Raw genomic sequence first — 26,406 nt, 5'->3', positions numbered from 1 at the left:
CTCTAGTTGTGGCACCAGGGCTTAGCAGCTGCGCGGCATGTGAGATCCCAGCTCCCCAGCCAGCAATCAAACCCACCCACGTCCTCTGCGTTGGAAGGCAGACTCTTAACCACTGGACCACCAGGAAAGTCCCTTCATTCTTTCTTATGTCCGAATAGTATACCATTGTATGTATATACTGCAGTTTGTTTATCCATTTATTCATCAATGGACACTGGGGCTATTTCTACCTTTTGGCTATTGCTAGTATCATGCTGCTACAGAAGGCAATGGCACCCCACTCCAGTATTCTTGTCTGGAAAATCCCATGGATGGAGGAGCCTGGTAAGCTGCAGTCCATGGGGTTGCTAAGAGTCGGACACGACTGAGCGACTTCACTTTCACTTTTCACTTTCATGCATTGGAGAAGGAAATGGCAACCCACTCCAGTGTTCTTGCCTGGAGAATCCCAGGGACGGGGGAGCCTGGTGGGCAACCGTCTATGGGGTCGCAAAGAGTCGGACACAACTGAAGTGACTTAGCAGCAGCAGCAGCAGCAGTATCATGCTGCTATCAGTGTGCATGTACTAGTATTTGTTTGAGTACCTGCTCTCAGTTCTTTGGGGTCTATACCAAGGAGAGAAATTACTTTATTGTATTCTATGTTTAACATATTGAGGAACTGCCAAACTGCTCCACAGCAGCTGCAACATTTTATATTCCTGCCACGAGTGGATTAAGGTTTCAATTTCACCTTATCCTCACCAACACTTGTTATTTTCCATTTTTAAAAATTATAGCCTTTCTGGAAAGTGTAAAGTGGTATCTTACTGTGATATATTTGTATTTCCTTAATGACTAATGGCATTGAGCATCTTTTCATATGCTTTCTGGTTATTTGAATATCTTCTTTGGAGAAATTAAATTCAAATCATTTGCTCATTTTTTAATTGAGTTGTTTGTCTTTTTATTGTTGAGTGGTAGCCTCTTCATTCTTAAAGGATATTTTTGCTGGATATAGGAATCTGGGTTGACAGTCTTCTTTCAGTGCTTGAAATAAATTGTGACACTTCTTCTGGCCTCTGTGGTCTTTGAAGAGAAATCTGCTGTAATTCAAATTGCTTATCCCTTGTAGGCAAGGTGTCATTTTTCACCACTTTCAAGATTTTTTTCTGTTTTTAGTTTTCAGCAATTTGATGATGAGGTCCTGGCATGAATTTGTTTGGGTTTATATTCTTTAGGGTTTGCACAGCTTCTTGAATCTGTAGGTTTGACTTTTGCTAAATTTGAGGAGTTACTTATTATTTCTTTTAGTACTTTTTTTAGTCCTGTTCTTTTTCTCTGCTCCTTCTGGGAATCTGATGACACAAATGTTAGATCTTTTGTTATAATCCCACAAGTACCTGCGACCCTGCTTTTTTTTAATTCCATTTTCTCTGTTGGATGAAATTAAAAAATTACTCAGATGGAGTAATTCCTGTTTTTTTATCTTTCAGTTCACCAATTCTTTTCTCTGTCCCCTCCACTCTGCTGTTGAGCCCATCCATTGAGAATTTTTGTTGTATGGTTTAGTCATAAAATTTCTGTTCAGTTTTTCTTTATATTTTCTATTTCTTTGGTTAAACTTTTCTTTGCCAGAACTTTCTAATTTTTCATGTTTCAAGCATGTTCATAATTGCTTGTTGAAATATTTTTATGATGACTGCCTTAAAATCTTTGTCAGATAATTCAGCCATCTCAGTCATCTAGGTATTGTTTGTTTTCATTCAGTTCAAGATCTTTCTTATTGATATGATGAATGCTTTTTAATTAAAGCCTGAACATTTGGGACCCTGGATCTTATTTAAACCTTCTGTTTCAGTTGGCTGCTTCTGATACTCATCAGGTAGGGAAGTGGTGGGTGAGATGTCTTGTGAAAACCACATAGGTGTAGAATTCCAGGTTCCCCACTTGGTCTCCATTAACACCTGAGGAGAGGGGTTCCTCATTACTGATGGGCAGGAGTAGGAGTTCCAGCTTCCCACGTGGCCTCCACTGACACTGCAGGATTTGTTATCAGCAAATGTTGGTGAAAGTACCATGAAAGTACCATGTTTCCTCTGATAGCAATCTGGCAAGGAAGAGGAGGAATACTTCCTTACAGGCCTGCTGAGAATGGAAATCTAGGTATCCCACTCAGTCTTTGCTGGTGTCGGTTGATGTGGGCCACAGTTCTTTCCGTGGCATTTGGCTGGAATAGAGCAGTTATTATCTAAAAGGTTTTATTCTGCTAGGCTACCTCTTTCCCAGCCCTTTGACTAGAGAGAGCAGGCTTTTGTTGTTGTTATTGTTTTGGTTTTGTTTGGTCTTATTTGGCTGCATCCATTGCATTTCCAGGTTGCCAGCTTCTTCACCTCCAAGTCTGGGATATATGAGGCACTAAGAAAACCCAGGGAAATCATCACTGTGTGGTTCCTTGGGCTCTGAGGCCCCTTGCTAGTCTGCCTCTATTTTTCAGAGTCTCATATGTTTGTTCTATATGAAATGTCCAGGGTTTTTAGTGGTATTAGCAGAGAGAACAGAAGAAAATACATCTGCTCAATCTCCTCCGATCTATTCTCTTTTATTCACTTGTTTATTTGGTTTTCCTCTAGATTGTGAGCTTTTTACGTATATTTTTGTATCTTCAGTACCTACTCTGGCACATAATCTGTAAATGTTTGCAAAAAGGAAAAAAGAAAATAGAACATGGAATGAAGTAAATGAATTGCACTCCCCCTCATTCATCTTTAGGTGTGTGGTGCCAGGAAGGAGGAGGCTTAACCCTATTCTGAATGATGAGATTTCTTCTGGTGCTTTGAGGTTCAGAAAGGAGGCTTGCTCCAAGCAAGAGCTATTACTGTAGTACTTCCCAGTTTTCCATGTTACTGAAAATTACCAGCAGGTGGCAGAATAACTGATGAAAGTAGACAGTTGACCAAAACATAAGGAGGCTCATTTCCTTTGTGACACAGAAAAATAAAATGGATTGCCTTGTACCCAGCCTGGATACAATCCCAAAATGTTGCCCTGAGGGTTAGATTTTTTTTCCCCAGCATTTGAATACAGGTAGCTGCCCAGTGGGAACAGAGATGGAGTAAAAGAAAGTGGGCTTTGTTGGGTTCCTTGGTGACTTGTGACACCAGGATTACTTGGGTTTTGTAAAAATAAATGTCTAGTGTTTAGTTACTCTTCTTCCTAGGAAAGTGTGGATTGGATGACCAGAGGATTGACACTTTTCTTACACAACTCTTTAATATTGACACTTTGAAAGCAAAACGAAGCAATAAACTCCCCATAAACATCTGGCATCCTACCATTCATTTTTTCTATCAGGTCCTGCCGATTTTTGCTTCAATTTTTTAGTTCTCTTTTTCACTTATCAAAAGTGTTTTCTGATCTTAAATTGTGGAGGTTGTTTTTAAACTTTATATTTGAACTTATGTGCAGAGAATTAATCACAGTGCAGTCTTCGGACCAAAAAATATCTGAGAGGAGACTTGATTGTCTCTTTCATTTTTGGTTTTCTCAAATTTTTATTTTGGAAAAATATCAAACGTACGAAAATTTAAAATAATAAAATTTCAATTACCCTTCACCAAGATTCATTAACATTTTGCCATATTTGCTTTCTGTCTCCTATAAAGCTAATTTGCATACATTGAGGGGTATGGTTTTTAAGATTCCTTCAGTCTAGGTATGCACTCCAGTTTTCTTTTCTTTCTCCTCTCTCCCTTTCTTCCTTCTTCATATTTGAAATTTCTGAAGCTCCAAACGTCTTCTCTTAGTCTCCCACAAGCGAATTATGCTCAGATCCTGCTGACAACCAACCACCCATAGGCTGAATCACTTTTACTTGTCTGTAATGTTCGCTTTGGTCAACAGAGTTTGGCCTAAATTCACAAGCGATTAAAAAAAAAAACAAAACCAAAACCTGCTATAGGACCTCTATATTCCTTAAGGAAAGATTCCTGGGAGAGCCCAGCTAGGGGCTTTCACGTTTCCGCTGATCGCAATTCAGGAAATACTGCAAACACGGGAAGCCGAGTTTCCTATTAGTCTTTAGGTCTTTTCTCCGGACATTTGTCTTTAATTTTGGACATTGCGATAGTGTGCATACGATCCTCACTTAGCTCTGGGAGCCAAGCTGGGGCGTTCTTTTCAGGGTTTTCTCCTTCTAGAAAAAAAAAAAAAAAAAGTAGTTTTTTACGAGGAAAAAGTAGTTTCGGTGGGGGGAGGGCTCAGTAGTGAAGAGTTTCAAAATCTAGATAGCTGAAAAAACACACGTCACAGAATGGGTAAGCAGAGACACACATTGAAATAGCCTCATATACTCATATCCGTAGTAATCAGCTGTCGTCCCTGGTGGTCTAGTGGTTAGGATTCGGCGCTCTCACCGCCGCGGCCCGGGTTCGATTCCCGGTCAGGGAAGTGTTTGTTTTCTCTCCTGAACTATTCTACTGAATACTTTTAATGATTAACTTCGTTTCTTCTACTCAGTTCCCCCATGGGTGACCTTAGCTGAAACATAGGAAATAGAGAAGAACATAAAAAATGGCTTCTACCCGTTTTTGAAATACAAGATAGAATAATGCTCTACATACTGTTTTATTACAAACTTTTTAAAGTTAATATATTTCTAACACTTTTCAGTGGAAATAAATATGCTTAAGCAAAATCATATTTTCTTTCAATTTATTTAATTTCTGTAAAGGTAATATAGTCACATGGTTTAGGATTCAAATATCCAAAAGGGCATAGCTATTAAACCTAATTTTCACCTCTGCCTTCTAGTTTTCTTCTAATAAGGCAGTCAATAGTAAGTTTTGTAATTATAAGTATACTATAAATATAAAAAATAAATTTATTCTAAATGCAAGTACATGCATACATACATATATCTAAATACATTCCTCTTTCTTACACACATGATAGCAATCCATGCACACTTTTCTGAACTTTGCCTTTTTCACTTAACATATATTTTAAAAAATAGTTCCAGATTACACATGAAGACCTTCCTTATTCTTTTCTACGGTACATAGTATTCCATTGTATTGATACTCCATAATTAATTGAACCAGCTTCCTATTGATGACACTTAGCTGCTGCTGCTGCTAAGTCACTTCAGTCGTGTCGGACTCTGTGCGACCCCATAGCCAGCAGCCCACCAGGCTCCCCTGTCCCTGGGATTCTCTAGGCAAGAACACTGGAGCGGGTTTCCATTTCCTTCTCCAATGCATGAGAGTGAAAAGTGAAAGTGAAATTGCTCAGTCGTGTCTGACTCTTAGAGACCCCATGGAGTGCGGCCCACCAGGCTCCTCTGTCCATGGGATTTTCCAGGCAAGAGTACTGGAGTGGGGTGCCATTGCCTTCTCCACTTAGGATGTTATTCTAATCCCTTGTGGCCATAAAAATAGTCTTCTACATGTCATTTTGTCCTCATTAGTGGCTAAGTCGTGTCTGACTCTTGCGACCCCATGGACTGAGGCCTAACAGGCTCCTCTGTCCATGGGATTCTCCAGGCAAGAATACTGGAGTGAGTTGCCATTTCCTTCTCCAGTCATTTTGTACATGTGTAAAATAAATGTCTAAGAACTGAAATGCTGGTTCAAAAGATATGTGCATTTATGAATGGGTAGTGCCAATATGCCCTCCTTCGAGGTCCTATCAATTTATACTCCCACCAGCAATGTACAATATAAATATATTATTTTTTTAAAAAAGCTCATCTGGGTTTTCATCAAAATGAATTTGATCAATTGTGTTTCTGGACTTTTAGATTTTTATCCTTAAAATTTTGGCTTTACAAATAACACTTTAATGAACATCTGTGTGAATACATATTTGTCTGTCCTTGGATACTGCTTTCTGATAAATTCATGGAAGTGGAATTACAATTTCATGTATTATATGGATTAAATAATTAAATATAAGAACTGAAACAAAAATAGTGGACAATTATCTTATTGGGCTGGAGAAGACTTTTTCAAGATAAAAACAAACATAGAAAGTAAAACTGACAGTTAAAACTATATAGAAACAGACAACTGCCCATCTGAAATCCTATAAATAATATTAAAAGACAAATGGCAAACTAGCATGTCAGTAATATACATATAATACAAATACCCAATAGAAAAAATCAACCAAGTGTATGATTTTTTTCTCAAAACTAATACAAATAATTAGTAAAGTTTATGAAAAATGATCAACTTCAGTAGTAGTACAGTAAATACAAGTTAAAATGAGACTCCAAATTTTTATGTTACACCTTCGTAAAAATAAAAAGAAAGATGATATCTAATTGACTGATGTAATTTGGTAATACACTTTGGGTGAGGTTTCGCCACACAGCAATTTGGCAATATGTATCCAAATTCTAAAAATGTAGCTTTTCAGTGGCAACTTTACCTCTATGCCTTTGTGCTAAGGAAGCAGTCTGAAAAGCTTAACAATATATGTACAGAGATAACACCCACATTAAGGCCTGAACTTGTCCGCTGGATATCAGAGGCATGGTTCAAAAGATAAATAAGCTAAATCGATTTTCCTTAAACCTCTGAAACAACTAAAAAACTACCACAAAATTTTTAATATGCTCACAGAAGAAATCCTAGAGGTCTTCTTTTACTTTTCATCCTTTGGCTTTGTGTTGCATATTTCTCAACATAAGTCCCTAAACATGAAACAGACCAAAATAATCAACCCGTTATAGTGAAGTAAACCAGGTTTGTTTTCTGTATGCGTTGGTGGTATAGTGGTGAGCATAGCTGCCTTCCAAGCAGTTGACCCGGGTTCGATTCCCGGCCAACGCAACAGCAGCCCTTTTATCTGCTTTATCTGCACAAACCTTGTGAAGGCCAAATGCAAGGAGAAAGATCTTTTGACCACCCATTTGTCCTCAAACTCTAAGCCTTCAGGGAGATTCTAGCGAAAGTGAAGCTCCAGTTTTCTTGCAGCTACCAAGCCAAGCCTATCTGCTGGGTTTGGCCTCTTGCTTCGCACCAGTTTACGATAATCGTCCTCTGGGGGGCCTTTAGGTAATGTCTGTAAAGGAGGCTGGTTTGATTTGTTTTTCTGAATACTCCGAGGCGGCTTAGATTTACTGAAGAGTCAGCCCAAGAGTCTTTAGTTTCTGAGAGCGGGCGCCAAGGAACGGTGAGGGAAGCAAGAAAAAAATAAAGGGATCTCAAAGCCGTTCATTGGAAAAGACTGATGCTGGGAGGGATTGGGGGCAGGAGGAGAAGGGGACGACCGAGGATGAGATGGCTGGATGGCATTACTGACTCGATGGACGTGAGTCTGAGTGAACTCCGGGAGTTGGTGATGAACAGGGAGGCCTGGCGTGCTGCGATTCATGGGGTCGCAGAGTCGGACACGACTGAGCGACTGAACTGAACTGAACGCAACTCACAAGCTCCGCTTCTCTTTCGGTTCCAACATTCAGGAAACAGAAATATCAGCTCCAGGGTACCAGGTGGAGGTGTAAATAGGCAAATGCTCTGGTTACCTAGGCCGAACGCCTTGAATATTTGAAGGGGAAAGAGAGAAGTGGTCTGAGGAAGGCGACTGGGGACGCGGTCCCCCGGCTGCAGGCGACAGACCTCTCAGATCTCGACCGTGCGGCGCCGTCCAGCAGAGGGGGTGATATTGGTGCCGGCACCGCGGGATTCTCGGACCCAGATTCGGGTGTCAGATCTGGCTTCGAAGTTGTTAGTGGAAACATTTGGAATTTTCTGTGCGAATAGCGCCAACTAGGCAAAGAAAGCTACAGTAAGACAATCCTATTTCAAAGGATATTAAATCCAGCCGCACTGCGCCGCCGCGAAGGTAGCACGCCGTGATCGTATAGTGGTTAGTACTCTGCGTTGTGGCCGCAGCAACCTCGGTTCGAATCCGAGTCACGGCACATGACTGTAATTCGCGTTAGCAGCCTTTGTTTTTCGGAAACTTTTAGCGATTAAAAAAAAAAGTTTTTAATCCACTTTTGCTCAAGACTGCACCGCAGAATATGCAGTCTATGGATTAGACGAATAACTGTCTCACTCCGTGGAGCTCACTCTGCGGCTCATCGACCTAGGGGAACCTGACCAGCCCCGGCAGAGGCACTTCAGGGCGATGTGCAGCGCCTCGGAGCTGCGAGAAAAGCCTGCCTTCACCTGAGCAGAGGAGACAGCTTTTCGCGGGTGACTCGGGAACTCAGCGCCTCTTCCAGAAGTTGGAGAAATGAACGTTTCGGAGAATGGAGTGAAATCTCCCATGAGCGCCCACGCCTGAGGCTCTGAATTCCATCTGACTTGAAATCTCAGTGGGGCTTTTACACGTAATGAATATGGTCTTTTACTCAGGTCACACGAAGTTTAGTATTCAAAAACAAAATCGTGCCCCAAATGAATAGTGAATTGGACCTATTTTCCGAGAGACGCCTCCGTCAGCTCCACCTCCACCTCACCCCCTGATCCTAATGGCTGAACCGGGAAAAGGGTTTCGGACCCGGAAGGAAGCAGGAGGCTCAACACCAAGATTTCGCGAGAGCAGGTTCCCGCGCCCCTCCTAGTCCCTGCGGCAGTTTGCGCTTGACACCCCTTTTCCCTCGCGCTTTTTCGCCTCCTCTTCAGTATTCCGGGTCCCAGACACCGGGTTCTCAAAGGAATTTGCTAACCAAAAGGTCTCAAAACCGGTCTAAAAGGAATCTGAAGGAACGTCAGGGTTTCAGGATTCGGGATTCCTGGGTCCTCGGCAAGCCCCCTTGGCCCCGCGCAGTCCCGTCACTATCGAAGCGTCGAGTTTTTTGGTGGCAAAGGCTTCTAGTGCATTTAGAAAATCCTAAAGCCCGAGAATTCTTTCAAATTAAGTTGCGTATATCTTTGACGGTGCAAGTAGGCCTTTGAAGGAAACTATACTTGTGTACGAAAGGCTGCTTGCACGGTGCCCGGCTAGCTCAGTCGGTAGAGCATGAGACTCTTAATCTCAGGGTCGTGGGTTCGAGCCCCACGTTGGGCGGCCCAAACTTTTGTTTTTCCTACCCACCTTCGGTTGTATTAAATCTTCCTTTATTCGCTGCCAACTGAACCAGCAACTTCTAAATAACTATTGTTGTCACTGCTGTTTCAAACTTCAGTAAACTATTCCAGAAATCGCCTCTATTTGCTCAAATTTCAGCAAAAAGAGGAATCTGGGCTACCGGTTCCGGCATCTCAGGTTGAGACCAGGGAGTCCCTGATCCACGGCTCCCTGGAACCAGGTTCCTCCGAGGATCGAATCCGGGGCCCGCGGAGCTCCCCCTTTGTTCTGTTTCGACTTGCCCCACCTAGAAGACGTCTTAAGATAGGGGTCCCCAACCCTCGGGTCGTGGACCACTAGCGGTCCGCTGCCTGTTACGAACCGGGCTGCACTGCAGGAGGTGAGCTTCATCGGCTGTTCCCCATCGCTCCCCATCCTTCCTATTACCTCCCGAACACCATCCCCGCACCCCGCACCCCCCTCACCCTCACCCCCACCCCAGCTGTCTTCCACGAACCTACTTCCTGGTGTCAAAAAGTTGGGGCCTGCACTGTCTTAGGACACGACCAAACGGAAACACTTTCGTTCTCTCTGATTCACTGGGAAATTTTGGATGAGGTTTTGAAGTGCCTTCTTAGGTAGTTAAAATGTTCGCCGTTAGGTGCTAAGCAACGTGCCTTTGCTTTCTGGGTTTTGAAACGTCCATCAGCCTCAAAGGACTGATCTCCAAAAGAAAAAGAGGAGAGGGAAAAGACGCTGAGAAGGAGGGACGCGGAAAAACCAAGAAAGGGGGAATGGATCGGGAGGAGCAAGGGTGAAGGCCTGGAGCGGGGCAGATGGGCAGATGGCAGTGCTGTCAGTGGATGAGCATATCCGGTCTCTCTGGAACGCTGTACTCAAGCTTTTTGAATTGGCTATTGATCGGTCATTTTGAGTTAACTATGGATCGAATTTTGCTCTAGCCGGAAGGCCCGAAGTTGTTTACATTGTCCCTGTTAAATCTCCCATTCAGTGTTGTGATGGGTGGTGTGAGTAAAGTCCGTGTTTTCAAGGTGAGTGGAAGCCGACTTTGGCACCAGTAATCAGGCTTCTCCACCACAATGAGGAGATTCCCTCTTAATTCGTCATACAGATCTTCCCACTTCTCCAGAAGGATCATTGGCCAGTCCTACTTTTTTTTTAAGTTTGTAAATGTTTAGTCTCCATTATATATGGAACCGTCTCCAAAATCATCAATACAGTAGCCAGTTCTCAAGGTATTGTGTCAAGACAAGCATCACCAAAATCATCTGGAAACTTTTGAGAAATGCAAATCCTCAAGCCCTACCTCAGACCTACAGATTCAGAAACTCTTGAGGTGGGCCCAACGGACAGACTCACCAGGTGATTTGGATAAATGCTCAATTTCAGGAACAGCTGTATTAGAGCAACTTCCTTTCCTATCAACCAAGATGTACCATGTTCTTGGGTAGGATACTCAACATCAAAAAGAACACCTCTCCTTAACCTGGTGTCTGAATTTAACAGTTTTCATTAAAATGTCAAGAAATTTTTTAAAAATTCAAACCGGATAACATATAATCCTAAAGTTTAAATGGAAAAATAACAAGCAGTAACTGTCAGGGAAATTCTTTTTTAGAAAGAGGAATGAGGACGGACTAACCCTATGAAATATTAAAATGCCAAAATTATAATGATTAAAGTTATAAAATATCTTGTATGAATGAAACAGCAATCAATAGGACAGCATAAAGTCCAAAAATAGACCAAAATACATAAAGAAATGTAATATAGTAGAAAGAGGGACTCAAATCAATAATTCTAATGAGCATGTTTTTAATAACTAGGTAGCTGTCTGAGAAAAAAATTACAGTCAATGAATATCATACCCTTTGAGTGTTCAGTCGCTTAGTCTTGTCAGACTCTTTGAGACCCCATGGACTGTACCCTGCCAGGCTCCTCTGTCCATGGAACTCTCCAGGCAAGAATACTGGAGCGGGTTGCTGTGGCCCCCTCTCGGGGATCTTCCTGACCCAGGAAGGAAACCGCATCTCCTGCATCACAGGCAGAGTCTTTACCACTGAGCCACACCAAGGAAGCCCAGTGACATCCTTTACATAAAAGTAAATTCCAAATTGATCAAAGATTTAAAATAAAAATGAAAAGGAACATAAAATTCTTACAAGAAACATGAAAATTATTTTGTTTTCTTGGTGTGTGTGTGGAAAAGGCTGTTCTATTACACAAACTCAGTACTGAGAGAAAATATTGATGAATTTCACTATATAAATGAATGGAATCTCCATAAGAAAAGTCAAAAGACAAACGACAATTTGGGGAAGTATTTGCAACTCATATTGTGTTAAAACCCCTCCATTTTGAGTTAATGCTTCGGTGTATCAGCATCCTTCTCACAGGCCCCTTGTGAACGCACACACAAAAACAACTGAAACCCCTTGAAAAGCAACCCAAACGGGACTCTAACTTTCCCCTCCTCCCTCCACTTCCCTGACTCCCTGCTGCTCCCTCTTCCTCTTTCCTTCCTCTCTTTCTCCATCTTGGGTTGCTTTCTTTAGATTCCACTCAGGACCCCAGTGAAGGCTGCAGCCCACAGGCCCTGGCTCTCACTGCTCCCCACTTGTTCAATTGAACACCCTACCGATTGGGCTTCTGCATGGCCCTGCACTTGCCAGCGGTGACCCCACTCTGGGACCTGTGAATATAATAACCTTCTCTTCTGGTTCTCCTCCCTTCCTGTGGCTGCATCAAATGTATCATACCATGCTGGACATCTACATTCTTAGAACACACATCATGTACAAAAGACTAATTTCCCTAATATTTACAGAACTATAAGCCAACAAGAAATAAACCAATAACCCCATAAAAATAGCAAACATATAAAGAATAGAAAATATAAAAGGCTATTGCCCATATGAGACGATACTTAACATTCAACATTGCTATTAACAAAAGTAGTGCAATTTAAAACTAACTTGAAATAAATTTTCAGCTATAAGAAATGGTAAATTTTTTGAAGTTTAATATGTTGGAGAGTGAATAAACATTGTTAACAAGAGGGTAAATTGGTACAAGTTCTACAGGGTGCTTTTTGACCAATATAAAAACTTTTTTTTATTTCAGCAATCCACATTTAGAAGTTTATCCTATACAAGTGTGAAATTGTGTACAAAGTTATTCAAGAAACACTTTTTATTAACTAAAAAATCGGAAATTCTCCAAAGGTCCATCAGTTTGGGGGTGACTAAATAAATGGCAATACAACCACACAATTAAATATAGCTGTAGAAAAGAATGAGAAAGCTCTTGAGAGAAGACTTACAGAAATTGCTTATAATTCAATAATAAATACATGGAAAATTAAGCAAATGGAAAAGCAATGTAATTGTTACTGCCAAGGGAAAAATATATTCAAAAAGTGATCACATTAAATTTTCTGTTAATAGTTTGTATAGTAAAAATGATAATCATTAATCTCTCAAAATTATGACATAAGCATATTGATATATTAGGGTTTCCCAGAGAAACAGAACCAATAGAAGATATACACATGTGTATATAGAAATTTAGTTTGTATACAGAGATGTTGTTGTGGAGGGTGGTAAATCTAAAACTCTTCAGGGTAGGCCAACAGGCTGGAGACCCAGGGAAGAATCGATGTTGTAACTCTCACCTGAAAACAGAGTCTAGAGGCAGTATTCTTCCTTCTTCTGGGGATCTAAGTCTTTTTCTCTTAGGGCCTTCAATGGCTTGGATGAGGCCTACTCACATTTTGGAGGATAATCTGCTTTACTCAGTCTACTGACTTAAATGTTAATCTCATCTAAAAAATACCTTCAAAGGAACATCTGGATTAATATTTGACCCCAGTATCTGGGTACCATGGCCTAGCCAGACTGACACATAAAATTAACCATCACAATTGGGAAAATGGAAAAGTGAAAAATGTATATACATGTGTGTAGTGCTAAGTGTAGTGGGAGTATGTAAAGGAGAGATAAAGTGCCTAAAACTAGAAAATCAAGAATTAACAATATTTATTTATAGAAACAGATTAATAACCAATCACTGATTAAAAGAATTTAAAGTAGTTACTTCTAGGGAGCAAGAAATGGCAGAGAGTTTCAGGGGACTGTCGGTTTTCATTACCAGGTTTGTGAGTATTTGACTTTCTAAACTATGTGCATATATAAGCTTGCTAAAAATAAATACTAAATAAAAAACTTTTCATATGTTGTAATGTTTCAAATGTTTTACCAATTTGTTGTCTTTTGAATATTGTAGAGGAACAGTTCTGCTGTGGTACCCAGGTGACCTTCTATGTATTTGCACAGGCCACACAAGCGAAGACTTGAAGTGAAACTATTGTGAAACTTATCACAAGGCAAAGCACCTTGTGATTGTCCCCAAACAGGGAGGATGGGAGGCTTGTAAAGAGCAGCCAGGAGACAGTTTCTATTCCCCTCCCTGTCTACCCTGGGACAGTTTTTCATTGCCTTGCAACTTCTAATCACACTTAAGGCATTCTGCTTACCTCCTCACTCCTTCTCTGAGGAGAGCTGCAGACTGTAAAACTCTTAGCTGCAGTCTAGAATTAACTCCTCAATAACAGGGTATCCCACAACTTGCATTACAGTCACTGACCCCTTTTGTTTCAGTGACATCTCTTTGGATGTTGAAGATGAGGAGTTGTGAAGTCTATACCTTCAACTGCTCTTCCTTTTGCTGTATATGTAAGTAATAAACCGTCTGAATCTAAAAGTGGCTTGTCATTGCAATGAGAAGGCCATGTACCTCAACTAGAGAAAAGCCTGTGCAGCAACAAAGACCAAGCACAGTAAAAAATTAAAAAATAATGACAATAATAATAAAAGTGACTTATATCTTTACAGGCTGAATCACCCAGGCCTTGGCTTTGCCAGATGTTGAGTGCTTCATTTACCTTTTTTTTTTTTTTTTTAAGGTACATATGTACCTGTGAAAGTGGCTCAGATCTGTCCAACTCAGTCCATGGAATTCTCCAGGCCAGAATACTGAAGTTGGTATCCTTTCCCTTCTCCAGGGGATCTTCCTGACCCAGGAATTGAATTGGGATCTCCTGCATTGCAGCCAGATTCTTTACCTACTGAGCTATCAGGGAAGCCGTTTTTTAGCTGAACAAATTCTTAAACCTTTTATGTAGGTAAATGTATTGGGGTTTTTTTCTTTCCCTAGGGATTGTGAGTTTTATGTCATTCTTAGAAAAAAAAAATTTCCCTCAAAGACAGTAGAAGTTTTATTAGGGGTATTTTCTGAAGGAAGAAAGTTGTAATTGTTCTTCTGCTAATGAGCTGAACAGATGAAATGAGCTCTCAGATAACTTTGTGGCATATTCCCTGCTGCTGCTGCTGCTGCTGCTGCATCACTTCAGTCGTGTCCGACTCTGTGCGACCCCATAGACAGCAGCCCACCAGGCTTCGCCGTCCCTGGGATTCTCCAGGCAAGAACACTGGAGTGGGTTGCCATTTCCTTCTCCAATGCATGAAAGTGAAAAGTGAAAGTGAAAAGTGAAAGTGAAGTCGCTCAGTCGTATCTGACTCTTTGCGACCCCGTGGACTGCAGCCTACCAGGCTCCTCTGGCCATGGGATTTTCCAGGCAAGAGTACTGGAGTGGGGTGGGCATATTCCCTGAGGCCCTCTGAAACCCAGACCTGCTGAGGAGTAAGAGGGTTTCTTGGGACCTCCCAACTCAGGATTCTTGGGCTCTAAGAAGGGGATGCAGTCACTAAATAGATGGTGCAACATCTTAGGGCTAGCTATAGTGAAAAGCAGTTACTAGGCCTGATTGGCCAAGGGGCGAGAGCTGTTTCTAGAACCTGGGAAAGCAATAGTTGTAGGTAAAGCTGTAACTATAGTATAGTGACACCGAACAGCAACTGTCCTGGGGAGTGGCCAAGAACACAACTACTGCCAACCTGCAGGAAACAATCACACTGACTTCATATTCCTCCCACCCTCCCCATTCCCAGTCAGTACATCCCATTGGCTGTAGCCAACAAGAAGCAATGGGCAGTCTTTCTGCACAGTTCAAGAAGACTCTTTCTGGGGTGTATAATAGGGTGGCTAATGATGAGAATATATCTGTAGGAACAAATGCATAATACCCAGCAAATACGGTCTTTCCATTCTTGAGATTAAAAATAAATAGTCCCATGTGCTCTCTCTCCTCCACCTGCACTGCTTCCCCTGTTATTAACTTCTTGCACTGGTGTGGTACATTTGTTACAATTGATCAACCAATATTAATTCATTATTATTAATGTTAATGGTTTCCACTGGGTTCATGCTTTGTGTTGTACAGTTCTAGTCCTGAGATTTTTAATTGTGAAAGCATCTCATTAGCTGCATTTTGGTATCAAACAGGTTTTTCAAAGAAGGTTTCTTTTAATTTCCTGAATTCTTTCATTTATTTGAGAATATTTATTTGTTGTTTTTAGACCTGTATGATATCTGGACTGGAGATATGTATGTATGTATACTTTTAACTGACTGTTTTTAATACCATAGCTAGATTCTCTTTTCCACAAAAATACTGGTAATGCAACTGAAATTTCAAAATGTAGAGGTTTTAGATTTTTTCTTTTCATTTTTATTTGTTAAATTAATTATCTGTGAGCTTCTAGCTCAAATCAGACAAGCAAACAAGGGGAGAAAGAACCAAAAGAAAATTCTGTGGAATTTCTAGATCCCAATGCTTTAAGAAGTCATAGAAATTGGCCAGTCATGGCTGGCCTTTTGGCTTCAGAATCCTGTAGTCAAGTTTGAGTTACAGCAGGTGAATATAGCCTGGCTTGCCCAAGGTTTTTAATATATATATTTATAAAGTAGGTGACTATTTTGTTATAAAAATCATAAAGTCAAGCTGTTGACTTTATTAAAAATAAATTTGTTTATTGATAACCATCAGGTTGGTATTTGGCCTGGCCTTTGGAAATGAGTAGTGGAGGCGAGAATTTTCTCAGTATATGTACCTGTCTATAATTCCTTGATTTTCTGTGTATAAACACACACACACAATCTCTCCAGGAAGAAAAAATAAAAGAACTACACAGGACAACTTCTCTCCCACTCATGTGACTATTAAGTCTGTGCAATTAAGTCACTATGAAGGAAGGCATTTTAGACACTTGAGGAATGTCTATGTTACCACCTATCCTGCACTGAATGTCCCAAGTTGAAGCACTAACTCCCCAGTGTAACAGTATTAGGAGATGGAGCCTTTGGCAGGTAGTTAGGTTTAGATGAATTCCTGAGAGTGTAGCCCTCACTAATGCTGGGATTAGTATCCTTATAAAAACAGAAGAGACAGCAGTTTCCTCTCTCAGTGTACAGGCCTTCTGCAAGCCTCTGGGAAGAAGACCCTCACCAAGAACTATATCTGTCCCGGACTCTGACCTTGGAGATAACCTGAAGTTGCAAGAAAGGACTTTAACAAAGTAAAAGGGTACGTCCCTGGGTGGGCTCGAACCACCAACCTTTCGGTTAACAGCCGAACGCGCTAACCGATTGCGCTACAGAGACACGGGAACTTAGTGCACTAAATTTGTATCCTGATCCCAGAAACTGCTTTTCAGCCTCTCGCCGTGACTATCTTCATATTCCCATACTTCGGAAACCGGAGGTGTGCGCGAGACCCCGAAGCCCAGAGTTGGTGTCGCTGGTCACGTTTGGACATCGATAGAACTTCTGGGAGTCAGCTAAGGGGCTCTGACAGCCGAAGGCCAGATCCACAACCTTCCCCACCGGCTCCTCCCCACCTCAACGCCCTCTCTGCGCCAGGTGACTACCGCAGCCTCCCGGGCTGAGGGCGTCCACGTTACCACTCCGTGCCAAGGACAAGAACCGGCTGTGCCCCCACTGCGTTGCCCACGCCCTGTGCCTCCAGCTGTGGACTCCGACCCGCAGGCACCTCGGAATTGCTCGCGATGCAGCGGGTCCTCCAGGGCAGGGCCTCGCAGCTAGCAGTTCAGTTCAGTTGCTCAGTCATGTCCGACTCTGCGACCCCATGGACTGCAGCACGCCAGGCTTCCCTGTCCATCACCAACTCCCGGAGCCTACTCAAACTCATGTCCATCGCACCTAGTAGGCACTCATAAATGCTGGGTGAAGGATGCATACTACCTCAAGTTCCTAGGGCAACCAAGAATTTCAGTGTGTGCTTAACCCGGGTCTCCCAGATGCTTTAACCTCTGAGCCACCAGGGAAGTCCTTAAGCTTTTGGACCTATGAGGAACTCTGGAAACGGAAGGCGGGAAAGGTTTCTCCAAGCCGGAGGCGCTTTTGTTCCCAGAGCTGATTAAGAACAAGGCAAAGGTCCTGACTTTGGACATGTGCTCATTAGGACCGAAGCGAGCTCCCCACCGTGGACTGCGACTCGGCCGCAGTCTGGGGTCGTCCGTCCTGAGGGGAGGGGAGGGTCGACCAGAGAAAGCTGAAGAAGAGCAGAAGACAGCGAGTGGGCGTGGAGGCAGCCCGGGGAGAAACGGAGAGCGCGCTGCTAGTGCTCTGGCCACTGAGGGAAAAGGCCAAAAGAAAACGGAAAATGCCTATTTTGGTTAGATCGCTTTGATTACCCTTTCCCTGCCTCCTTTCTGTCCGCCACCGCGCTGACCACGATTGTTTACTGTTGTATGCTCTCGAATTGGAATGACTGATGTTCCTCTCTGAAATGCTTGGCTAAAGACCACCACGCCCTGAGGAGTCCAAACCTCTAAGCGGGTGGCCAGGGGCCCGCGGCCCCGCGCGGTAGAGGGAGCACACCTCCGGCTCACCACAGGACTGTTGAAAACGCCCCCCAGGGGCCCTCTGTGGCCGGGAGTCGGCTGCGCGCTGCCTCTCCGCCCTCCTTGCCGAGGAATGTTAAATGTTACTAACCTGGCGTACTGTCAAGTAGGTGCGCTGTCAGAGAAGGCCTAGTATCATTCCTGGAGTAATGCTGATTGGGTAGGATGATGACAACTGCAGCTTTAATCCCACATTAATAGAGCTGGAAGTCCACAATAGTTTTGTAGTCTTGTGTGGGCTACCTGCAAGCAGGAGCTCTGACTTTTTTCCCTCAGTAATAAAATTAGCTAATACTCTATCAATACCTGTGTTCCTTTGAGTCTGGATTTCTTATTTCCCCAACAGCCCCCACAGAAGTGGAAGATGCGGCCTTGTGCTGAGACACAGAAAGTGCATTTGGTGCTGTATGAACTCTCCCTTGTGACCTTGGAGAAAAGTACTCAGAATTGTGGAGTGTCAGAAAACTCCAATAACAGGACTAAGAAGGTGGATCTGGTAAATCTCATTCTTGGGATGAATTGGAAAAGATCATTCCGTCTTGCATGTCTGAGGTTCCATCTGGGCGGAAATGAGCAGGGAGAGGCCTTTCTACAAGACCTGGAGAGGGTGAAGTTGCTCCCTCAACCCGACCCCACCTCTGGGCAGTAGTTTCCACCCACGAGCTCGGTTTCTGCTTGAGCTCAGAAGCAGCACAGTAGTAGGCCTGGTCGGTGACTTACTGCCATGAACCTCGGGGAGGAGGGAGTCCATTACACTTTTTACAAACCTAGTTCCTCATTAGCAGCTTTCTGACTTTGCCTTCGGTCTTCGCTAAGCTGTTTTGCATTTGGGCAACTGATCCTAAACTGGTAGGGAGGAAAGCTCATGGTTCTTCGTCATCCTGCTAGCTCAGTTTGTAGCATGCAAAACTTCTAATTTCAAAGTCTTGAGCATAGCCCAGCATCCAGTGCATTTTATTTGGTTTTCTTTAGATTAGTAGCCGCAGTTTCAGGGCTGTACTGCTCCCCATAGTAGCCACAAGGGAGCTTGTGGTCCTTCTCATTGGAACTCTGTTTCAGGAACCACTACTTTTTCTCAGTTTGGATAGTAAAAATAGTAATGTACAGTAGTTTTAATTCCTCTGAGGTTGGCAGATCCCATGATCTCTTATTTTGCACCACCCCAACTCTAGGGTTATCTTGGGTCTAAGCATGGGAGATTGATTGTGTAAGCTCAGCCTTCCTGCTCATTCTTTCTATAATGCTGTGGAAGCCCCAGAGATGACTGTATTTGATTCTGTGCATTAAAATTCATTGATCTAAGAAGACTGTGCAGGTTTCAGCAGATCACCAAGGGAGGTTTTTGGTAGAAGAAATATTAAAAACCCAAACACATAGAGGCATTGGTGGGACCAAGCCCCAGGCCCTGGGTGCAGCCTAATTACAGGCGGGAAAGAAGTGGAAAGGAAGACTCAGAAGAAAGAAGGGCAGAACTGGGAGGAAGAATAGGAAAGGAGAGGAAAGAGACAGATTCAAAGGAGAAATTTAGTCACTGGTCCCCAGTTATATGACAGCTTATCTCTCTGGGCCTCCCCTAGCAACCTTTGTCTTAAGGCAGACACCCTTCCATCCATCTGATTCTGGGAATTCTAACATTTACTATTAGGTCTACCAAGCCTACACCAAGTGCCCTCTTGTCCCTTTTAGATAGCTTTTTGCTAATCCTTTCTTTTGTGGTCCTAGGAGAGTTTGCAGGAGAGGCAAACTTCACCTTAAGCCTCTTGGGGTCTCCAGCTAGGCCTGAGAATTAGATTGACATAAGACAGACTAACAGGAGGAAAACATACTGATTGTCACATGACCATGGGAACTCCAATAGGAAAGTGAAAACCCAAAGAACTGGCTAGACCCAAGCATTTATATACTAGATCGAACAAAGAGAGGTGATGATGGAAAAGTAAAATATATGGGAAGACTAAAGGAAGATATGAGTTAACAAAATCTGTTTGTGTGGATTTCTCTGGGCCTTGACTTCCTGTCTCTGGTGATAAGAATGTACTTGCTGTTTTCCAAATGCCTTTAGCTCAAAATAATTCTTAGGACAAATTGGCATATTTTGGAGTAGCATGTAGTTGAAGCATTGGAACATAGCCAAAGAACAGGATACTGAGCCGTATCTCCTCGTGGTGCTGTGAGATTACCATGCTGAAAGTGAATTCAGCAGGCCCAGATCAGTCTTAGTAGCACTTGTTAATAAAGTTAAAAAAAAAATTCTTTGGCCAGGAATTTGTAAATATGGAAAACAATGTTCAAATTATTTATATATCATAATGCTCCAGCCTGAGCCCTAATTATAAAGTCACTGAAAATAATCCAGGACTTCCACCTACAGCCATAGTATAATAATTTCACTAGATTAGACTTCTTGCCTTCAGTTCACTTCAGTTCAGTTCAATCGCTCAGTCACGTCCAACTCTCTGAGACCCCATGAACCGGAGCACGCCAGGCTTCCCTGTCCAGCACGAACTCCCGGGGTTTACCCAAACTCATGTCCACTGAGTCGGTGATGCCATCCAGTCATCTCATCCTCTGTCGTCCCCTCCTCCTCAGTCTTTCCCAGCATCAGGGTCTTTTCCAATGAGTCAGCTCTTCGCCTCAGGTGGCCAAAGCATTGGAGTTCCAGCTTCAACATCAGTCCTTCCAATGAACACCCAGGACTGATCTCCTTTAGGATGGACTGGTTGGATCTCCTTGCGGTCCAAGGGACTCTCAAGAGTCTTCTCCAACAGCACAGTTCAAAAGCATCAATTCCTCGGCGCTCAGCTTTCTTTATAGTCCAACTCTCACATCCATACATGACTAGTGGAGAAACCATAGCCTTGACTAGACAGACCTTTGTTGGCAAAATAATGTCTCTGCTTTTTTCATATGCTGTCTAGGTTGGTCATAACTTTCCCTCCAAGGAGTAAGCGTCTTTTAATGTCATGGCTGCAGTCACCATCTGCAGTGATTTTGGAGGCCCCCCAAAATAAAGTCAGCCACTGTTTCCACTGTTCCCCCGTCTATCTGCCATGAAGTGACGGGACCGGATGCCGTGATCTTAGTTTTCTGAATGTTGAGCTTTAAGTAACTTTTTCACTCTCCTCTTTCACTTTCATCAAGAGGCTCTTTATTTCTTCTTCGCTTTCTGCCAGAAGGGTGGTGTCATCTGCATATCTGAGGTTATTGATATTTCTCCTGGCAATCTTGATTCCAGCTAGTGCTGCTTCTTGCCTTAAACAACCATAAAAATGGGCAAAATGTGTGAAGCACCTGGTTATACACACTGGACAGAGGCAGTGCAAGACTGTGAGTGCCTGAGAGAGAGTTGTGGAAACGACCTGATGGTGGTACAGCAAGCTGGAATTCCAGCAGAGCATGGTGCTCACACAAAGCTAAGGCAGAGGTCAGAGGGCAACTGAAACAACTAGAATCTGTAGAGAACCAGAAAGGAGAGAACAGTTTACAGGCTAGTTTTCAAAAGTCTATATTGGGTCTCCTGCCAGTCATTTGCCGAGTGCTAGGCTGCTCATGGGTGGAGTGCTTATGCGAGGCTTATGGGATGACAGATGCTATTGGGATGAAAACCAGAACAGAGCTTTTAGAAGTCTCTGCTGGCAACACAGGAATTCAGGCCTTGTTAACCCTGTATCACCCTGAGCATTCACTTGGTACTCCAGAAAGACTGTTTTAGGAGGAAAGACCATACCCTGGTGTAAGGCCTACTCTTGATCCTCCCCCCATAAGTGTAAAACTAAGACCTGACAAGGTTAGCAGTGTTTGGAGGTTGAGTCACATCAAGGAGGGCTTTGGATTTCCACAGATCTACCAACACAATCCATAAATCCAGCCGTACACAAGTTCAAAGTCATTGGCCAGTGATCAAATTGCTTAGTAGAACAAAAGTTGATACATTTTGGAGAAGACACCAGAATCCAGAGTATCTATAATGTATCATTCAAAGAGTCCAGTAAACAAAAGTGAAACATGCAAAGAAACAGAAAAATGCTACCTATTCAACACATAGTTTTAAAAAGAAAAGAAAAGAAAAAAAAAAAAAAGACAACTCCAAGATGTCTCAGATGTTGGATTTAGCACACGTTAAAGCAGGGTTGTAGATACTAGCTGAGATTTGGAAAGGAGAAATAGAAGTGGTTGTCATATTCGTTTGGACCCTGGGAAGAGCTCCGGAGGTCTCCAGCACTGTTACCCCTCACAAAGGTACTTGATCTGCTGGTACAGACAGACTCGCAGCAATTTATACTTCCTACCAGATGTCCTCTTACTGTTTCACAGCTCTTGGGCCAGGTAACTGTTTTGTTCTTTGACACACAGCTATAGAAGGACACTTCTATTTTTAGGGTCGGGAGTTTAAAAGCAATAAGAGACTGAGGCAGTTTCTATCTAGCTCTTCTTTGTGGGCTTCAGTTCTCCATTAGGACCTGGAGAGCGTGGGCTCAGGTACCCAGCAAAAACTGGTGAATCTAATCTATTGCAAGTCTCTGTTATTAAGAACACACCAGGGTGCCCCTCGGAGAAGGCAATGGCACCCCACTCCAGTACTCTTGCCTGGAAAATCCTATGAACGAAGGAGCCTGGTAGGCTGCAGTCCATGGGGTCGCTAAGAGTCGGGTACGACTGAGCGACTTCCCTTTCACTTTTCACTTTCATGCACTGGAGAAGGAAATGGTAACCCACTCCAGTGTTCTTGCCTGGAGAACCCCAGAGACGGGGGAGCCTGGTGGGCTGCCGTCTATGGGGTCGCACAGAGTCGGACACGACTGAAGTGACTTAGCAGTAGCAGCAGGGTGCCCCTAGGATACACGTTTTAAAAACTCAAACTGTGTAAACTCTAAGGTGACACGGAAAGTGCAATCAAAATGGAAGCAAGAAAAGGTAAAAAGGTAAAGTTCAGAGGATGTGTATGAAGAAGAACTTATCTCCTGGCAATAACGTAGAGTCGGGAATGACTTAGTGACTAAACCACACCAACATCATATCATATTACCAAGTAAGTACGCGCGCAAAGTCGCTTGCAGCATTAGAACACGACAATCGACAGTAACCACCCGTAGCCAAAAAAAAAAAAAAAAAAAAAAAGCACTAAAAAAAAACACATCACCACTGTCCCGATTACAAGAGATCAAACCAATCAATCCTAAAGGAAATCAGTCCTGAACATTTGTTGCAAGAACTGATGCTGAAGCTTCAATAGTTTGGCCACCTGATGCGTAGAACTGGTTTATTGGGGAAAAGCCCTAATGCTCAGTTCAGTTCAGTCGCTCAGTCGTGTCCGACTCTTTGCGACCCCACGAACTGCAGCACGCCAGGCCTCCCTGTCCATCCGCAGCTCCCGGAGTTCACTCAAACTCATGTCCATCGAGTCGGTGATGCCATCCAGCCATCTCATCCTCTGTCGTCCCCTTCTCCTCCTGCCCCCAATCCCTCCCAGCATGTCTTTTCCAATGAGTCGACTCTTCGCATGAGGTGGCCAAAGCATTGGAGTTTCAGCTTTAGCATCAGTCCTTCCAAAGAACACCCAGGACTGATCTCCTTTAGGATGGACTGGTAGGATCTCCTTGCAGTCCAAGGGACTCGCAAGAGTCTTCTCCAACACCACACTTCGAAAGCATCAATTCTTCGACGCTCAGCTTTCTTCACAGACCAACTGTCACACCCATACATGACCACTGGGAAAAACCATAGCCTTGACAAGACGGACCTTAGTCCGCAAAGTAATGTCTCTGCTTTTGAATGTGCTGTCTAGGTTGGTCATAACTTTCCTTCCAAGGAGCAAGCGTCTTTTAATTTCATGGCTGCAATCACCATCTGCAGTGATTTGGGAGCCCAGAAAAATCAAGCCTGACGCTGTCTCCACTGGTTCCCCACCTATTTCCCATGACGTGATGGGACCAGATGCCATGAACTTCGTTTTCTGAATGTTGTTGAGCTTTAAGCCCACTTTTTCACTCTCCTCTTTCACTTTCATCAAGAGGCTCTTTAGTTCCTCTTCACTCTCTGCCATAAGGGTGGTGTCATCTGCGTATCTGAGATTATTGATAGTTCTCCCGGCAATCTTGATTCCGGCTTGTGCTTCCTCCAGCCTAGCGTTTCTCATGATGCACTCTGCATAGAAGTTAAACAAGCATACAGTTTCATACCATCACCGATTCAAACACGTGAATTTCACTAACGTCAGGGTGACGGAGAACTGCTTAAAAACCTAGGGCACTCTAGTTCAAATCTGCCGATCAGACAAATCGGTAAAATTTAGTCTTTATAGTTTGCCTAGATAACTCTGCAGTTTCTCTGTAACCCTGAAGAAATCATGTGGAAAACACGTAGAAAGCTGAGCGTCCAAGGGTCAAGTAAGAACAGCGTTGGGGCAGTCCTTTAGAGTAAAGCTCCAACCCAACTAGCCAGCCAGCCCTAGCAGAAAGCACTACCTCAACAGTCACTCCGAGAGAACAAACAGACGGCTTACTTCCTTGTAAGTAACAGTCAGGTCACACGCGAAGACCACCAACGTACTGCCTCAGCGATACGGGGCAATTTTTCTAATGCCTGGAGCCTGCTTTTGGGACAAACGAAATACAGGGGAAAGCGCGAACGCAGTCCCCCACTACCACAAATTATGCAGTCGAGTTTCCCACATTTGGGGAAATCGCAGGGGTCAGCACATCCGGAGTGCAATGGATAAGCCTCGCCCTGGGAAAACCACCTTCGTGATCATGGTATCTCCCCTGCCAGGTAAGTATGAGTTGCCTACCGGCCGCCCCACCACAACCTCATACGCCCTACACCCTTCACACACGCTCACTTTCCTCCCCGCATCCCCGAGCCTTCTTGGACCTTCCACACAAAGGATCCACGCACTTTCAAGCAAAAACTCCTCAGTTCTCTCCCACGCCACGGGAGACCATATCGTGTTTAAGCGCCAGATGACGGACCAGCAGCCCCTGCGCTCGCATATCTACATACGACACGCCCCGTCCGTGACGTCACGGCGATCCCTCCAGCCCACGCCCCGCCCTAGTCCCCGCCTCCCTCCTCCCACGCCGTCCGGCCGGACCAACCGGCCGCCGGGCGCCCTCTGGGGGAAGCGACGTCCGCCTCCCGCCCCTGTTCTCCCACCCGCTACGTTTGGGACCCGGCGCGCTCGGCTGCCCGCCTAACTTTTGTCCTGCCCAGCCCCGGTCTGGCGGTCGGCTGAAACCTGTGCATCTTTTTTCAAATAACGGCGTTCAGTGGGGAGAACAGAACATTTAGCAGTCCAGGGGAAACCGGTTCCTTTCAAATCCAGTTGTCTTGGTGATGCAGTATTGTGTGTATGTCTAGTAAAACGCATTAGGCGTCACGACTGGCCGTGAACTCAGTTCCATTCGTGAAAACTGGGTCATTCATCAGAAATTTCATTCATTTTATTTCCAGCTTCAGGTGTGGTTTTGACACTGAACAGATTTTAACACCTGTCTGTATCCTCTGTCTTATTGAGACAGGCTGGGACCTGGGGCCTTTTGCTGCAGTGTTTGCACCTGGACACACTGAGGCAGGAATTTGATGGGCCCCAGGGTGAGCAGCTGCAATCTATCCCCTGAAGACAGTTAACTCCAGGCTAAGAGCAGGGACTTCTCTAGTGATCCAGGGACTAACTCCATACTCCGGTTCAATCTCTGGTTAAGGAACTAGATCCCACATGGGACAACTAACAGTTTACATGCTGCAACTAAAGATCCTTCGTGCTTAATAAATAAATATTTTGTATAAAGATAAGATGCTCCAAGACAAGGATATTAGGAGGAGCCGAGTCCTTATTGGATAGAAGATAGAGACCACCTATTTTGCATTCTTGAGGTCCAGGAGACCTTCACAGACTACACATGCTCAGAAAAGTTCCTCCCAGGTTAAAAAGGAGGGGAGGAGCCACCCCGTGATTGTTGGTGTCAACCTCCCAGGAGGCCTCTGTGCTACAACCCTTCTTAGCAAAAAATTTCACATGCATGTCAGGAAGGGCCCCCAGGAGAGGTCAGGTGTGGAAAAAGAGATGAGATAATTGGCCAAAATGGAAGAAATGCTCTATATAAGTGATTTGAATTGCCTGTCTGATGCACTGCTCCTCATTAAGGAGGACACCCACACCCTTTCCGAGTGTGCATCTCTGCCTTACTTCTGTCTTAAATAAGCTGTGTATCTACGTGCTCCCTGACTTGTATTGTGGCTCTGATAATAAACTTTGTGCCTACTTTTACAGCTTTTGCCTCTTTGAGAAATTCATTTTTCAGTAGAGGCAAGAGCCAGGCCAACCGTGCTTCTAGCCCTAGCTCCTGATGGAATGGTGGCTAGGATTCCTGGTTTTCACACAGGCTACCCTGGTTCAATTCCTGGTCAGGGAACAAAGATCTTGCTTCAAGCCACCACTCACTGCTTCAAGCCACCACTCACTGCCTGTGTCCTCGAGATCAAAATGTCTCCTCCAGCAACAAAATGCAAAGAAACAATAGGGACTAAAAACAACTGCTTGTATGCAGTTGGAGAAAATTAT

General features: G+C 43.7%; 6 non-coding genes across 6 annotated transcripts; 4 read left to right on the top strand and 2 right to left on the bottom strand.

Annotated features, from left to right (window-relative positions):
* Positions 1-4,356: 4,356 nt before the first annotated feature.
* TRNAE-CUC (transfer RNA glutamic acid (anticodon CUC)) lies at positions 4,357-4,428 on the top strand. Its single transcript has one exon. It is a non-coding gene; the product is annotated as a tRNA-Glu (tRNA).
* A 2,315-nt stretch (positions 4,429-6,743) lies between these two features.
* On the top strand, positions 6,744-6,815 carry TRNAG-UCC (transfer RNA glycine (anticodon UCC)). The gene has a single exon. It is a non-coding gene; the product is annotated as a tRNA-Gly (tRNA).
* A 1,022-nt stretch (positions 6,816-7,837) lies between these two features.
* On the top strand, positions 7,838-7,909 carry TRNAH-GUG (transfer RNA histidin (anticodon GUG)). The gene has a single exon. It is a non-coding gene; the product is annotated as a tRNA-His (tRNA).
* Positions 7,910-8,930: 1,021 nt separating this feature from the next.
* TRNAK-CUU (transfer RNA lysine (anticodon CUU)) lies at positions 8,931-9,003 on the top strand. The gene has a single exon. It is a non-coding gene; the product is annotated as a tRNA-Lys (tRNA).
* A 7,507-nt stretch (positions 9,004-16,510) lies between these two features.
* Positions 16,511-16,584, bottom strand: TRNAN-GUU (transfer RNA asparagine (anticodon GUU)). The gene has a single exon. It is a non-coding gene; the product is annotated as a tRNA-Asn (tRNA).
* Positions 16,585-24,458: 7,874 nt separating this feature from the next.
* Positions 24,459-24,622, bottom strand: LOC138074821 (U1 spliceosomal RNA). The gene has a single exon (XR_011144625.1). It is a non-coding gene; the product is annotated as a U1 spliceosomal RNA (small nuclear RNA).
* Between the last annotated feature and the right edge of the window lie 1,784 nt (positions 24,623-26,406).

The sequence above is a fragment of the Capricornis sumatraensis genome, chromosome 2 (assembly GCF_032405125.1).
Source record: "Capricornis sumatraensis isolate serow.1 chromosome 2, serow.2, whole genome shotgun sequence".
NCBI classification, from domain to species: Eukaryota; Metazoa; Chordata; class Mammalia; order Artiodactyla; family Bovidae; genus Capricornis; species Capricornis sumatraensis.
This window is presented reverse-complemented; position numbering and strand designations above follow the sequence as displayed.